A 13,703-nucleotide genomic window follows, 5' to 3' on the forward strand; every position below is an offset into this window, starting at 1 on the left:
CCAGCTTGCTATCCACTCTGCTATTTGTCCCCTGACTCCACGTGTTTGACCATTGTCATGAGTCTACTATGTGGCACCTTATCAAAGGTTTTTTGAAAATCTAGGTACATTTACTGCATTACCCTTGTCTACTCTTTTTATTACTTCAAAGAATTCAAGGAGGTCAGTCAAGCATGGCCTTCCCTTTTGAAGTCCATGTTGACTATTCTCTTACATTTTCAGTTTCTTGATGTTTTTCTATTATATCTTTATATGCTCCGTTTTCGATCTTACTAAAAAAGGCCTTTAGAATGACCGGTGTAGACAGCAAAAAAGATGAGTGATGCTGTAAAGGGAGTTTTCTTAATATTGGAGAAGAATGGAGGGAACTTTATACTGTGCCTGGTCATGTTGAGGCTCACCTGATCTGAGAATGTTTGACATTGACACGTTTGATGCTAAAAGTGAAAAAGTATTCTATTAATCAGCATTGATGTCATTCACCATGATCAACACACACTATTCACCAAACAATAAAAATTTAGTGATAAAAAGAAAACAGGATAACATGTAGCCCTGTTATGCTCGTTTTAAGGTTTATTTGCCCTCTATGTAAATAAGTAGCAGCCTGTTGCAAGCTGTATCTGTATGGGGACGTTCTCACATAAAACACACTTCTATGTGGACACCATGAAGTCAACTAATTACATTGCACCTGTCAAAACAAGCATTTATTACTTAAGGCAGGTAATGAGAATGCCTCATTAAGGCTGCAAAAATGATAGATATTCAGCTGGCTAGCAATGTCCCAAGGTTTTCTCAGGAAATGCAAAGGAGTTATCTAGGCACCTCAAATAGTCAGAGTGTTAAGCCCTTTCTGAACATTAACCGTTTTCTTTCCTAAAACTGTATTAAGCTGGAATTTCACGTATTTGCATATTTTCCTTTTTGGCTCCTTTTTTTAACATTTTGATGGGCTCTGTAGAGTAGGTGTTATGGTGCTGGATTAGCAACACAGAGATCACAAGTTCAGTGGCCACCATGGCAAATTGTGACATTGAAATTAATAAATTTGGTTAATTATGGGCTAACAGCAGGAAAAATTACCATCAAAACTGTCATCTATCTCCCTTACCTGGTCTGCCCATCTCGTAATCCCATAATATGTGGTTGACTATTACAGCCATTCTGCAGAACAAAATCAAAAGAAATATCCATAGCATCAGCAGAGAGGCTGCAACGGTTCAAGGAGAGGGTCCACCACCTTCTCGGGCCTTGCCAATATTGACCACATCTCAAAAAGAAAAAAGTAATTAAATTGTTCTTCGGTTTTTGTTTTTTAGTCAATTTGTCATTTGCTTTTTTAGAATTGAAACATTTCCGAGAGCTTAAAACACATTTCAAGCACCTTGAAGTGTTGCACTGTGCATCCCTTGAAGAATGGCTCTTGTCTCTGGGAGACTTAGGATGAGGAGTTGCAGAGGGATGATGTGCCTGCATCTGAACTGGTCTAAATAAACCCACTGTTACCCAAGTATGTAAGCCTATAGATCTGCTAGATCTACTTAAGCATGTCAAGGGAGATACGCTTCATTAGGAAGGCTTTTCTCCAGGTCATGATTGTGCCCTTCAAAAATGTCATCTTGTACAAGCAGAAATGCAGTAGGAACACAAAGCACAGTTACAGTCATGTGGCTAACCTGCAGTTTGTATCATGCAGCTAACTACAATGACATGGAAGATGTGTGTGTGGCAAGGCTCTCATTTACACTGCACCTTGATTGTGTGCCCTGCTGAGGCATGGGTATATATCAGAGGCAATAAAAGAGCTGTATGCTTGTGTGAGAGCTTGAGCTGTATGTTTGTGTGAGCTTGAGCAGTAAATGTGGATCAGAATGTGATTGTAACACATTGTGGCTTGCAATTTTGGGCCATCTACCCAATATATGGAAATTAATCAAGGCAGATTCTTAAGTGTCCTATCTTCTCCTGCATCTGTTGCCACATAGCCACTACCTCCTGCCAGTCAAGTTGCACTGCAGACTCCATTTGTACTTTTGTATTGAGTTTCCTTTCACTTAATCTTTCCCGCCCCTGTCACCCTTTCTCCCTTTTGGTCTTGGCAAAGAATGCGAAATGTATTTTGAGCCCTTTGAAAGGAGCCAGGAATTTTTGCCCCCTTCGTGGCCACTTACCTTTGAGTAACATCTATAAAAAATATGCATTTTTTAATCTGCGTTTTAGCTTGTCCTTTAAGTTTGCCACAGTACATAAAAAGTTTAAAAAAACAACTTCACCCACACACAAATCATAGGGCTGAATTTCTGTTGGAGCCACAGTGGCAGGTGTGCTAGCACATTCTACATGATGGGAGTGGGGAGGGGTCTCCTGGGATTTTTAAAGATGGTGGACTCCCAGCACTGATTGAGTCAAGTGCTGAGAATGTAGACAGGGGAGTAGGTAACCGAAGCTGGAGATTAAAAGTGCATGTGCAGATTGATAAAGAGGCAGCCGTACTTAGGGGCAACATTTTCTTTTTGCCTTGTATTCTGTGCTTGCAGGATGAGCCAGCAGCCCACACGTGCCCGAGGAGGAGGGAAGAACAGTTCCCTTTTCAATGGAAGTCCTGGAAATTATGCTATTTTTGGCTGAGGGGCATCTTTCTCAAAAGGCATCAGTCAGGGCTGCTTAGAAAGAGATAGCAGCTGTTAGGTGGGGAAGAAGTTCAACATCTTGAAGATATCCGTTGATATTTCTGTGCAGTGTTCCTCTCTTTTTTTTTTATTCGTTCGGGATGTGGGTGTCACTGACGAGGCCAACATTCATTGCGCATTCCTAATTGCCCTGAGAAGGTGGTGGTGAGCCGCCACTTTGAAGTGCTGCAGTCCTTGTGGAAAAGATACTCCCATAGTGCTGTTAAGGAGGGAGTTCCAGGACTTTGACCCAGCGACAATGAAGGAATGGCGATATATTTCCAAGTCAGGATGGTGTGTAACTTGGAGGGGAACTTGCAGGTGATGGTGCTCCCATTGCCCGTGGGGGGGGAAATAAAGAAAATTCAAAAAACATCACCAAGACCCTTACCTAACAAATCGCTGCAAAAAGATAAAAACTTTAACTTACTTTTTTTTCAGGTTTTCCAACTTACCGGTGCTGGCAGGGCTACACCACGATGTTTCACCTGGTGGTCTTCTGGGTCAGGTGAGTGCTAAAACTCGGATGATAACGCAATCCGAGTCGTTACATGACCGGCACAGCTCTCCCTGGCGGTGCTCCCTAGCGCTGCCGCAAACAAGGAACCAAGGATAGCGAACGGGCTTAGCGACCGGGTTTTCGCTGTGGAGGATCAAAATGCAGCAAAAACCGCCCAAAAATCCATCTGATTGTGTTCTCCAATTTTATCACTGTCTTTCTGCCCTATGATTGATTCTGCAGACCTCTTGGTTTTTCATTCCCACAGAAAAACCTCCAGCAGTGCATCCTCTGATACCCTACCCTTCACATAGCTTCTGGACTTACTTGCCCTCCACACCTATCTCTGAAGAGCAAACCGACTGACCATTTGACACTCTCACCAACCTTCTCACCCAGCACACATGCTGGGGGGCTAATATTTCCTGCCTTGTTCCTGTCCCACTCACAGTGGATCAGCTTTCCCCTCTTCGCATCTCCCTCCAGAATGTCCATTCACTTGTGAACAAAGCCCTTGCTATCCATGAACTTATTGTGGATGATTGCATTGACATCATGGCCTTGACGGAAACTTGGCTGGTGGGTGATAATATCGTCCCGCTTAATGAAGCCTCCCCGCCTGGCTATACTTTTCACCACTCTCTGCATCCAGACCGTCGCAGTGGTGGTGTGGCCCGTATCACCAAATCACACCTTAGTCTGTCCCCCTAGTCCTCTGGCACTTTCTCCTCCTTTGAGCCTCTCTCCTTGTTCCACTCCTCTCGTCTCATTTAAAATCCTCGTCTGCCACCCAGCCAAGTATCATAAACATTTTATTAGAGATATCTTCACTGCTTTCCTCCTTCAGTCTCTGCACTGAATGACTTTTGATCCTTGGTGATTTCAACATCCATCTCAACTCATCATGCTCTCTCCCCTCTGCATTCACTGCTCTCCTATTCTCCCTGAATCTCTCCATCCATATAAACTCCCCATCCCATATTCACGGCCACCCCTTTGACCTTACCATCTCACATGGCCTCTCTACTCCCATTGTGTCATCTCTGATCACTTCCTTGTATTCCTCGGCACTCACATCCCCCTTTCCCCTCCCAACCTCACTTCCTCTGTGTACACCACTGGAAAAAACACTGCCCCAATCATTTACAATGGCACTTTGAAACTCCCAACTGTCTAGCCTTTGGCCCTCCATTCACAACATGTCTGCAGCTACCAATCTGCTCAATAACACCCTCCCCTCCACCTTTGATGCCCTTGTCCCCATTAAAAAATTACTCTCTCTCCCTAGTAGTTCCGTCTGGTATGGCCTACATCTCTGCCCACCCTTAAGTCCAGGGCTCACAGACTTAAAAATTTATGGCAGACAACTGGATTAGCCATTCATCGCCAGATCTGGCATAAAGCACTCCTTTGCCTAAACTGCTCACTATTCCAGGATAAGTAAGAACATAAGAAATAGAAGCAGGAGTAGGCCATACAGCCCCTCGAGCCTGCTCCACCATTTAATATGATCATGGCTGATCCGATCATGGACTCGGGTCCACTTCCCTTCTCGCTCCCCATAACTCCTTATTCCCTTATTGGTTAAGAAACTGTCTATGTCTTAAATTTATTCAATGACCCAGCTTCCACAGCTCTCTGAGGCAGCGAATTCCACAGATTTACAACCCTCAGAGAAGAAATTCCTCCTCATCTCAGTTTTAAATGGGCAGCCCCTTATTCTAAGATTATGCCCCTAGTTCTAGTCTCCCCTATTAGTGGAAACATCCTCTCTGCATCCACCTTGTCAAGCCCCCCTCATAATCTTATATGTTTCGATAAGATCACCTCTCATTCTTCGGAATTCCAATGAATAGAGGCCCAACCTACTCAACCTTTCCTCATAAGTCAACCCCCTCATCTCCAGAATCAACCTAGTGAACCTTCTCTGAACTGCCTCCAAAGTAAGGATCATCCTGGAATATGAAGATAATTCCTGGCTTCTCTCTTCCACTACAAACTGTCATCTTAAATCCCTGTTCCCTGCTTCCTCCACCCTTACTTCCAACAAGACATGCGAGGAGTTCATGGACTTCTTTGTAACTAAGATTGAAACCATCCATTCAACTACCTCTGCCGCTTCTCTCCCTACCCCGAGCCCACAGCCAAATTTCCCCTAAGGTTCCCCCATGCTCTAGCCATGAACTCTTATCTTTCTCTAGTTTCTCTTCTAACTCCCCTCATGCCCCTCTGCAAGCTCATCTTGTCCATGAGATCCATCTCCTGCTCCCTCGACCATATTCCCACTAAACTACTGATTATCCAACATCCATTCTTGGACCCCATGACCATTGTTAACAGTTCCTTCTCCTCCGGTATTGCCACCCTCTCCTTCAAATTTGCCATCAACCCCCCGCCGTTCAAAAACGCATCCTTGACCCTTCTATCCTTGCTAACGACCTTGCATCTCTAACCTCTCTTTCCACTTTGAAGTCCTTGAACATGTTGCCTCCCAAAATGCCCACCTTTCAAGCAACTCCATGTTTGAACTCCAATCAGGATTTCACCCCTGCCACAGTACCAAAATGGCCTTTATCAAAGACACAAATGATATCCTATGTGACTGTGACCAGGGTAAATTATCTCTCCTCATCCTTCTCAACCTGTCTGCAGTTTTTGAAAAGGTTGACCATGCCATCCTCCTCCAATGCCTCTCCTCTGTCGTCCAGCTGAGTGGAACTACCCTCACCTGGCTCCATTCTTATCTGTCCAGTCATAGCCAGAGAATCATCTGAAATAGCTTCTCTTCCCGCTCCCGTACTATTGCCTCGAGTCCTCCAAAGATCTATTCTTAGCTCCCTCTAATTTCTAATCTACATGCTGCCCCTCAGTAACATCAGTCAAAAACATGTCAGCTTCCACATATACTCTGACAACACCTAGCTTTACCTTGCCACCGCCTCTCTCAACCTCTCCACTGTCTAATTTGTCACACTGCTTGTCCGACATCCATTCCTGGATGAGTAAAAATTTCCTCCAACTAAATATTCGGAAGACTGAAGTAATTAGTCCTCAGTCCTCGCCTCGAACTTCATTCCCTAGCCACCGACTATATCCCTCTCCCTGGCCACTGTCTGAGGCTGACTCAGACTGTTCGCAACCTTCGCATCCTATTTGACCCTGAAATGAGTTCCGACCCCATATCCGCTCCATCAAAACTGCCTACTTCCACCTGCGTAATAGCGTCCATTTCTGACTCTGCCTCGGCTCATCTGCTGACACCCTCCATAATTTTGAACTCATCCAAAACTCTGCTGCCCGTATCCTACTTTCTCCAAGTCCTGTTTACCCACTGTGCTCGCTGACCTACATTGGCTCCCGATCCAGCAACACCTCAAATTTAAAATTCTCGTCCTTATTTTAAATCCTCCCTATTCCTGTAACCTCCTCCAGCCCTGCAACTCTCCAAGATCTCTGCACTCCTCCAATTCTGACCTCTTGTGCATCCTCAATTTTAATCGCTCCACCATTGGCGGCTGTGCCTTCAGCTGTTTTGGCCCCAAGCTTTGGAATTCAATCTTAGGGAGGCTTATGATAATTGTATGCTTCATAATACAGTAGCGAACCAAGTTAAATATAGAAAGTACAGAGTAAATCTTAAAAATGGAAGGAGAGAGTATGAGAATAGATTAGCGACAAATGTAAAAGGGAACCCTTTTATAATCACACATAGTAAAAGGGTCGTCAAATAGTAAAAGGGTAGTCAATGAAAGGGTGGAGCTGATTAGGGACCAAAAAGTTAATAATCATGTGGAGGCAGAGGGCATCGCTGAGGTACTACATCACTAGAGAGGAGGATGCTGCCAATGTAGCAGTAAAGGAGGAGACAGTAGCAATACTGGATAGGATTAAAAATAAATAAAGAGGAGGTATTTAAAAGGTTGGCAGTCCTCAAAGTAGAAAAGTCACCCTGTCTGGATGGGATGCATCCTAAGTTACTGAGAGCAGGGGAGAAATCATGGAGGTTCTGACCACAATTTTCCAATCCTCCTTGGATATAGGGGTGGTGCCAGAGGACTGGAGGATTGCAAATGTTACAACTCTGTTTAAAAAGGGGAGATGGGTGAACCCAGCAACGACAGGCCTGTCAGGCTAATGTCAGTGGTGGGGAAATCTTTAGAGACAATAATCCGGAACAAAATTAATTGGCATTTAGAAATGTATGGGCTAATAAATGAACATGAGCATAGATTTGTTAAAGGCAAATTGTATTTGACTAACTTCGAGTTCTTTGATGAGGCATTCTTTGGAATTCTCTACCCAAAGGGCAATATATTCAAGGCTGAGATAGATAGATTTTTGAACTCTCGGGCAATCGAGGGATATGGAGATCAGGCGGGAAACTAGAGTTGAGGTTGAAGATCAGCCAAGATCTTGATTGAATGGTGGAGCAGGCTTGAGGGGCAGTATGGCCTACTCCTGTTCCTAGTTCTTATGCTCTTATAATGAAAAGGGTTGCTGAGTTGGTGCAGTTGATGTTGTGTATATGGACTCTCAAATGACGTTTGACAAAGTACCACATAGTAGGCATGTTAGCAAAATTAAAGCCCATTGGATTAAAGGGACAGTGGCAGCATGGATACAAACTTGGCTAAGGGACAGAAAGCAAATTTTTCAGATAGTACGAAACACGGAAATGTTGTAAACAATGAGGCAGATAGTGATAGTCTGGTGAAATGAGCAGATGAAATTTAACACAGTGAAGTGATACATTTTGGTCGGAAGAATGAGAAAAGGCAATATAAATGAAATAGTACAATTTTAAAGGGGTTGCAGGAATAGAGACCTGGCGTGTATGTACACAAATCTTCGAAGGTCGTGTAAGTGGTTTCCCATGGGTGTTTTCGATGCATCCCCACATTACACTAGTTCCAGACCTGGGAGTGATTATTGTATTGCACAGATGGATGAATCACGGACAAATACCTCGGTCTCAACCGGCAATGCTTTATTAAAGTTAAACACACACCTGCACCCAGTAAAACCACACACACCCTGGTGTGTAAAAAAAACAAATGCAGCACAATACACAGTGTGGCCTATCTGTCAGGCCCCTAACGCCAAGTACCCAGGTATAAAATACCTCCCCCCCCCCCCCCCCGCCATAAACACTTACGAATTTGGTAGAACATAAGAATTAGGAACAGGAGTAGGCCATCTAGCCCCTCGAGCCTGCTCTTCCATTCAACAAGATCATGGCTGATCTGGCCGTGGATTCCGCTCCACTTACCCGCCCACTCCCCATAACCCTTAATTCCCTTATTAGTTAAAAATCTATCTATCTGTGACTTGAATACATTCAATGAGCTAGCCTCAACTGCTTCCTTGGGCAGAGAATTCCACAGATTCACAACCTTCTGGGAGAAGAAATTCCTTCTCAACTCGGTTTTAAATTGTCTCCCCCGTATTTTGAGATTGTGCCCCCCACTTCTAGTCCCCTCGACCAGTGGAAACAACCTCTCTGCCTCTATCTTGTCTATCCCTTTCATTATTTTAAATGTTTCAATAAGATCACCCCTCATCCTTCTGAACTCCAACGAGTAAAGACCCAGTCTACTCAATCTATCATCATAAGGTAACCCCCTCATCTCCGGACTCAGCCTTGTGAGAACGGTTGGGAGAACGCACGATACCCCCTCGCACGATGGCTGTGATCTTAAGAAGATGTGTGTGCAGAAAAGAGGAATAGAGTACAAAAGCAAGGAATTTATCACCATTAGGCCTCAGCTACAGTATTGTGTTCCATTCTGAGCACAATATTCTGGAGAAGGTGTAGAAGAGATTTACTAGAATGGTACCAAGGATGAGAGACTTCAGTTATGTGAAGAGACTGGAGAAGATGTGGTTGTTCTCCTTAGAGCAGAGAAGGTTAAGAGATTTGATAGATATTTAAAGTCATGAATGATTTTAACAGAAAAAATAATCAGAAACTGTTTCCAGTGGCACAAGGGCCGGTAACCAGAGGACATAGATTTAAGGTGATTAGCAAAAGAACACGAGGAAACTTTTTTTTACACAGCGTGTTGTTGTGATCTGGAATGCACTGCCTGAAAGGGTGGTGGAAGCAGATTCAAAATTAACAATCAAAAGAGAATTGGATAAATACTTGAAGGGAATAAATTTACAGGGCTATGAGGAAAGAGCAGGGAACTGAGATTAATCTACCAAAGAGCCAGCATGGGTATGATGGGCTAAATGGCCTCCTTTTGTGCTATATAATTCTATGATACTCTTTGAGGATATAACGAGCATGGTGGATAGAGGTGTACCGATGGATGTGGTGTATTTAGATTTTCAAAAGGCATTCGATAAGGTGCCACACAAAAGGTGAGTGCAGAAGATAAAGGTACGCGGGGTCAGTGGAAATGTATTCGCATGGATAGAGAATTGGCTGGCTAACAGAAAGCAGAGAGTTGGGATAAATGGGTCCTTTTCAGGTTGGAAATCGGTGGTTAGTGGTGTGCCACAGGGATCGGTGCTGGGACCACAACTGTTTACAATATACATAGATGACCTGGAAGAGGGGACAGAGTGTAGTGTAACAAAATTTGCAGATGACACAAAGATTAGTGGGAAAGTGGGTTGTGTAGAGGACACAGAGAGGCTGCAAAGAGATTTAGATAGGTTAAGCGAATGGGCTAAGGTTTGGCAGATGGAATACAATGTCGGAAAGTGTGAGGTCATCCACCTTGGGGAAAAAAAAAACAGTAAAAGGGAATACTATTTGAATGGGGAGAAATTACAACATGCTGCGGTGTAGAGGGACCTGGGGGTCCTTGTGCATGAATCCCAAAAAGTTAGTTTGCAGGTGCAGCAGGTAATCAGGAAGGTGAATGGAATGTTGGCCTTCATTGCGAGAGGGATGGAGTACAAAAGCAGGGAGGTCCTTCTGCAACTGTATAGGGTATTGGTGAGGCCGCACCTGGAGTACTGCGTGCAGTTTTGGTCACCTTACTTAAGGTGGCTTTGGAGGGGGTACATAGACGATTCACTAGGCTGATTCCGGAGATGAGGGGGTTACCTTATGATGATAGATTGAGTAGACTGGGTCTTTACTCGTTGGAGTTCAGAAGGATGAGGGGTGATCTTATAGAAACATTTAAAATAATGAAAGGGATAGACAAGATAGAGGCAGAGGTTGTTTCCACTGGCCGGGGAGACGAGAACTATGGGGCACAGCCTCAAAATACAGGGGAGCCAATTTAAAACCGAGTTGAGAAGGAATTTCTTCTCCCAGAGGGTTGTGAATCTATGGAATTCTCTGCCCAAGGAAGCAGTTGAGGCTAGCTCATTGAATGTATTCAAGTCACAGATAGATAGATTTTTAACTAATAAGGGAATTAAGGGTTATGGGGAGCGGGCGGGTAAGTGGAGCTGAGTCCACGGCCAGATCAGCCATGATCTTGTTGAATGGCGGAGCAGGCTCGAGGGGCTCGATGGCCTACTCCTGTTCCTAATTCTTATGTTCTTATGTTTATGTAATCATCTCTGCCTCTCACCTTTTAAAATGCTCCATTAAAACCTCTTTCTCCAACCTGTCCTAATATTCCTTATGTGACTCAGTGTCAAATTTTGTTTGATAACACTCCTGTGAAGCATCCTGGGACATTTTATTACAATGCACCAGAGGGTCTTTACCTATCTGTCTTTGTTTGTATGTTAAAGGCACTACATAAATGCATGTTTTTGTTATTGATCCCTTTTATTCTCTAATGCTAGCACATTTCACACTAGCAGAAAACCTCTCATAATGGTATTTAGAGCCTTTAAATATTCACCTAACACCCACTTGCATGCTGCATGTTCCTGCATTCTTTTGGGAAACACAGTGGTTGCTTGCATAGCTGTGGCACAAGACACTCCGTAATTCATCAATCAGTTCATGTTTGCAGGAAAAAATGACCCAAAACAGAAGGAACAAACTGCCAACTAGTGACTGCACACCCAAACTCAAGCCGCTAAACTGCCTGATGGAATGCACTCTTGATACAGTGGGCCAACAAACCAGGGTCCATTAGAGAGGCACACGCAGATGGCCAACCTGCATCTGCGGGCTAGTACCCATACTTGTATCTTTTGCTTCCCTCAATTAATTTGTTTCTTCGATCACGAGACAACTTACCATGTGGCACCACAACATCATAAGAGGGCATGTGCTGGCTGCCAAAATGTGTTACAGGAAGTGTCTTGCTTATCGCAATATTGCTTTCCCCCCACTGTTCTGCAGGGCGGCTTGTGGAGGAGCAGCTCGTGGTCCTCACCACCTCAAGACACAGCGCCAATCAATTAACCCACAACAAGCATCAGGCCAGGAATATCCACTTTGGAGGAAGACATAGTGAAATGTAGAGCAGGGAGATATGGTTAAAACACACAGAATGAGTGAGAGGGAACAAGTGCAGGTGGCAGCAAAGGAACAGGAAGTAATTGGCCGGAGCACCAGCTACAGGCTTTGAACAGGTGCTTTCTTGTATCGATGCCAGCTAGCAACTGCCCACAAAGGGTGGCTGCTTTCTGAGTGCCATCGATTCGCGGAGTTTTTTTTTGTGTGCAAAGACCAGTGGAATGTCTGATGCCCAGTATGGAGGAGTTGACCACATGTCTAGAAGATCTAGTGAGAAGGAGGAACTGAAGGATATCCTTATTAGGCAGGAAATTGTGTTAGGGAAATTGACGGGATTGAAGGCCGATAAATCCCCAGGGCCTGATAGTCTACATTCCAGCGTACTTAAAGAAGTGGCCCTAGAAATAGTGGATGCATTGGTGATAATTTTCCAACAGTCTATCGACTCTGGATCAGTTCCTATGGATAGCTAATGTAACATCACTTTTTAAAATAGGAGGGAGAGAGAAAACGGTAATTATAGACCAGTTAGCCTGACATCAGTAGTGGGGAAAATGTTGGAATCAATCATTAAGGATGAAATAGCAGCACATTTGGAAAGCAGTGACAGGATTGGTCCAAGTCAGCATGGATTTATGAAGGGGAAATCATGCTTGACAAATCTTCTGGAATTGTTTGAGGATGTAACTGGTAGAGTGGACAAGGGAGAACCAGTGGATGTGGTGTATTTGGGCTTTCAAAAGGCTTTTGACAAGGTCCCACACAAGAGATTGGTGTGCAAAATCAAAGCACATGGTATTGGGGGTAATGTACTGACGTGGATAGAGAACTGGTTGGCAAACAGGAAGCAGAGAATCGGAATTAACGGGTCCTTTTCAGAATGGCAGGCAGTGACTAGTGGAGTGCCGCAGGGCTCGGTGCTGGGACTCCAGCTCTTTACAATATATATTAATGATTTGGATGATGGAATTGAGTGTAATATCTCCAAGTTTGCTGATGACAGTAAACTGGGTGGCGGTGTGAGCTGTGAGGAGGATGCTAAGAGGCTGCAGGGTATTTTGGACTGGTTAGGCGAATAGGCAAATACATGGCAGATGCAGTATAATGTGGATAAATGTGAGGTTATCCACTTTGGGAGCAAAAACACAAAGGCAGAATATTATCTGGATGGCGGCAGATTAGGAAAAGGTGAGGTGCAGCGAGACCTGGGTGTCATGATTCATCAGTCATTGAAGGTTGGCATGCAGGTACAGCAGGCGGTGAAGAAGGCAAATGGTATGTTGGCCTTCATAGCTAGGGGTTTTGAGTATAGGAGCAGGGAAGTCTTACTGCAGTTGTACAGGGCCTGGGTGAGGCCCCACCTGGAATATTGTGTTCAGTTTTGGTCTCCTAATCTGAGGAAGAACATTCTTGCTATTGAGGAAGTGCAGCGAAGGTTCACCGGACTGATTCCTGGGATGGCAGGACTGACATTTGAGGAGAGACTGGATCGACTGGGCCTGTATTCACTGGAGTTTAGAAGGATGAGAGGGGATCTCATAGAAACATATAAAATTCTGACGGGACTGGACAGGTTAGATGCAGGAAGAATGTTCCCGATGTTGGGGAAGTCCAGAACCAGGGGACATAGGATAAGGGGTAAGCCATTTCGGACTGAGATGAGGAGGAACTTCTTAATTCAGAGAGTTGTTAACCGATGGAATCCCCTACTGCAGAGAGTTGTTGATGCCAGTTCATTGGATATATTCAAGAGGGAGTTAGATATGGCAAGGAATATGGAGAGAAAGCAGGAACTGGGTACTGAAGGAATGATCAGCCATGATCTTATTGAATGGTAGTGCAGGCTCGAAGGGTCGGATGGCCTACTCCTGCACCTATTTTCTACGTTTCTATGTATCTGAAGGTCTGGACACAACAGAGATGTTAATAGAGAAATAAAAAACAAAATACTGCATATGCTGGAAATCTGAAAAACCTGATTTTCTTTTCCATTGGAGTACAAGTATCATTGCACAATTTCACCACATGATTTTTTTATAAAAGGGATGTTGATTATACGACAATCTTCTACAAGAAAAACAATGTAACCAACTTTTAAATTAAAAAATATTTCCCTTTCCCGCTTGCACTGTAAAGCCCGACTGTGCCA

The 13,703-nt window shown here is 44.1% G+C and overlaps 1 protein-coding gene across 1 annotated transcript in view; it reads left to right on the plus strand.

Annotated features, from left to right (window-relative positions):
• Positions 1 to 12,025, plus strand: part of ell2 (elongation factor for RNA polymerase II 2) — a 208,711-nt gene extending 196,686 nt beyond the window's left edge. Inside the window, exons 13-14 of the transcript XR_011593816.1 lie at positions 3,114 to 3,180; positions 11,438 to 12,025. The gene's annotated coding sequence lies outside the window, so the exon portion shown is untranslated. The remainder of the gene's footprint in view (positions 1 to 3,113; positions 3,181 to 11,437) is intronic.
• Positions 12,026 to 13,703: the final 1,678 nt, after the last annotated feature.

The sequence above is a fragment of the Pristiophorus japonicus genome, chromosome 1 (genome assembly GCF_044704955.1).
Source record: "Pristiophorus japonicus isolate sPriJap1 chromosome 1, sPriJap1.hap1, whole genome shotgun sequence".
NCBI lineage: Eukaryota > Metazoa > Chordata > Chondrichthyes > Pristiophoridae > Pristiophorus > Pristiophorus japonicus.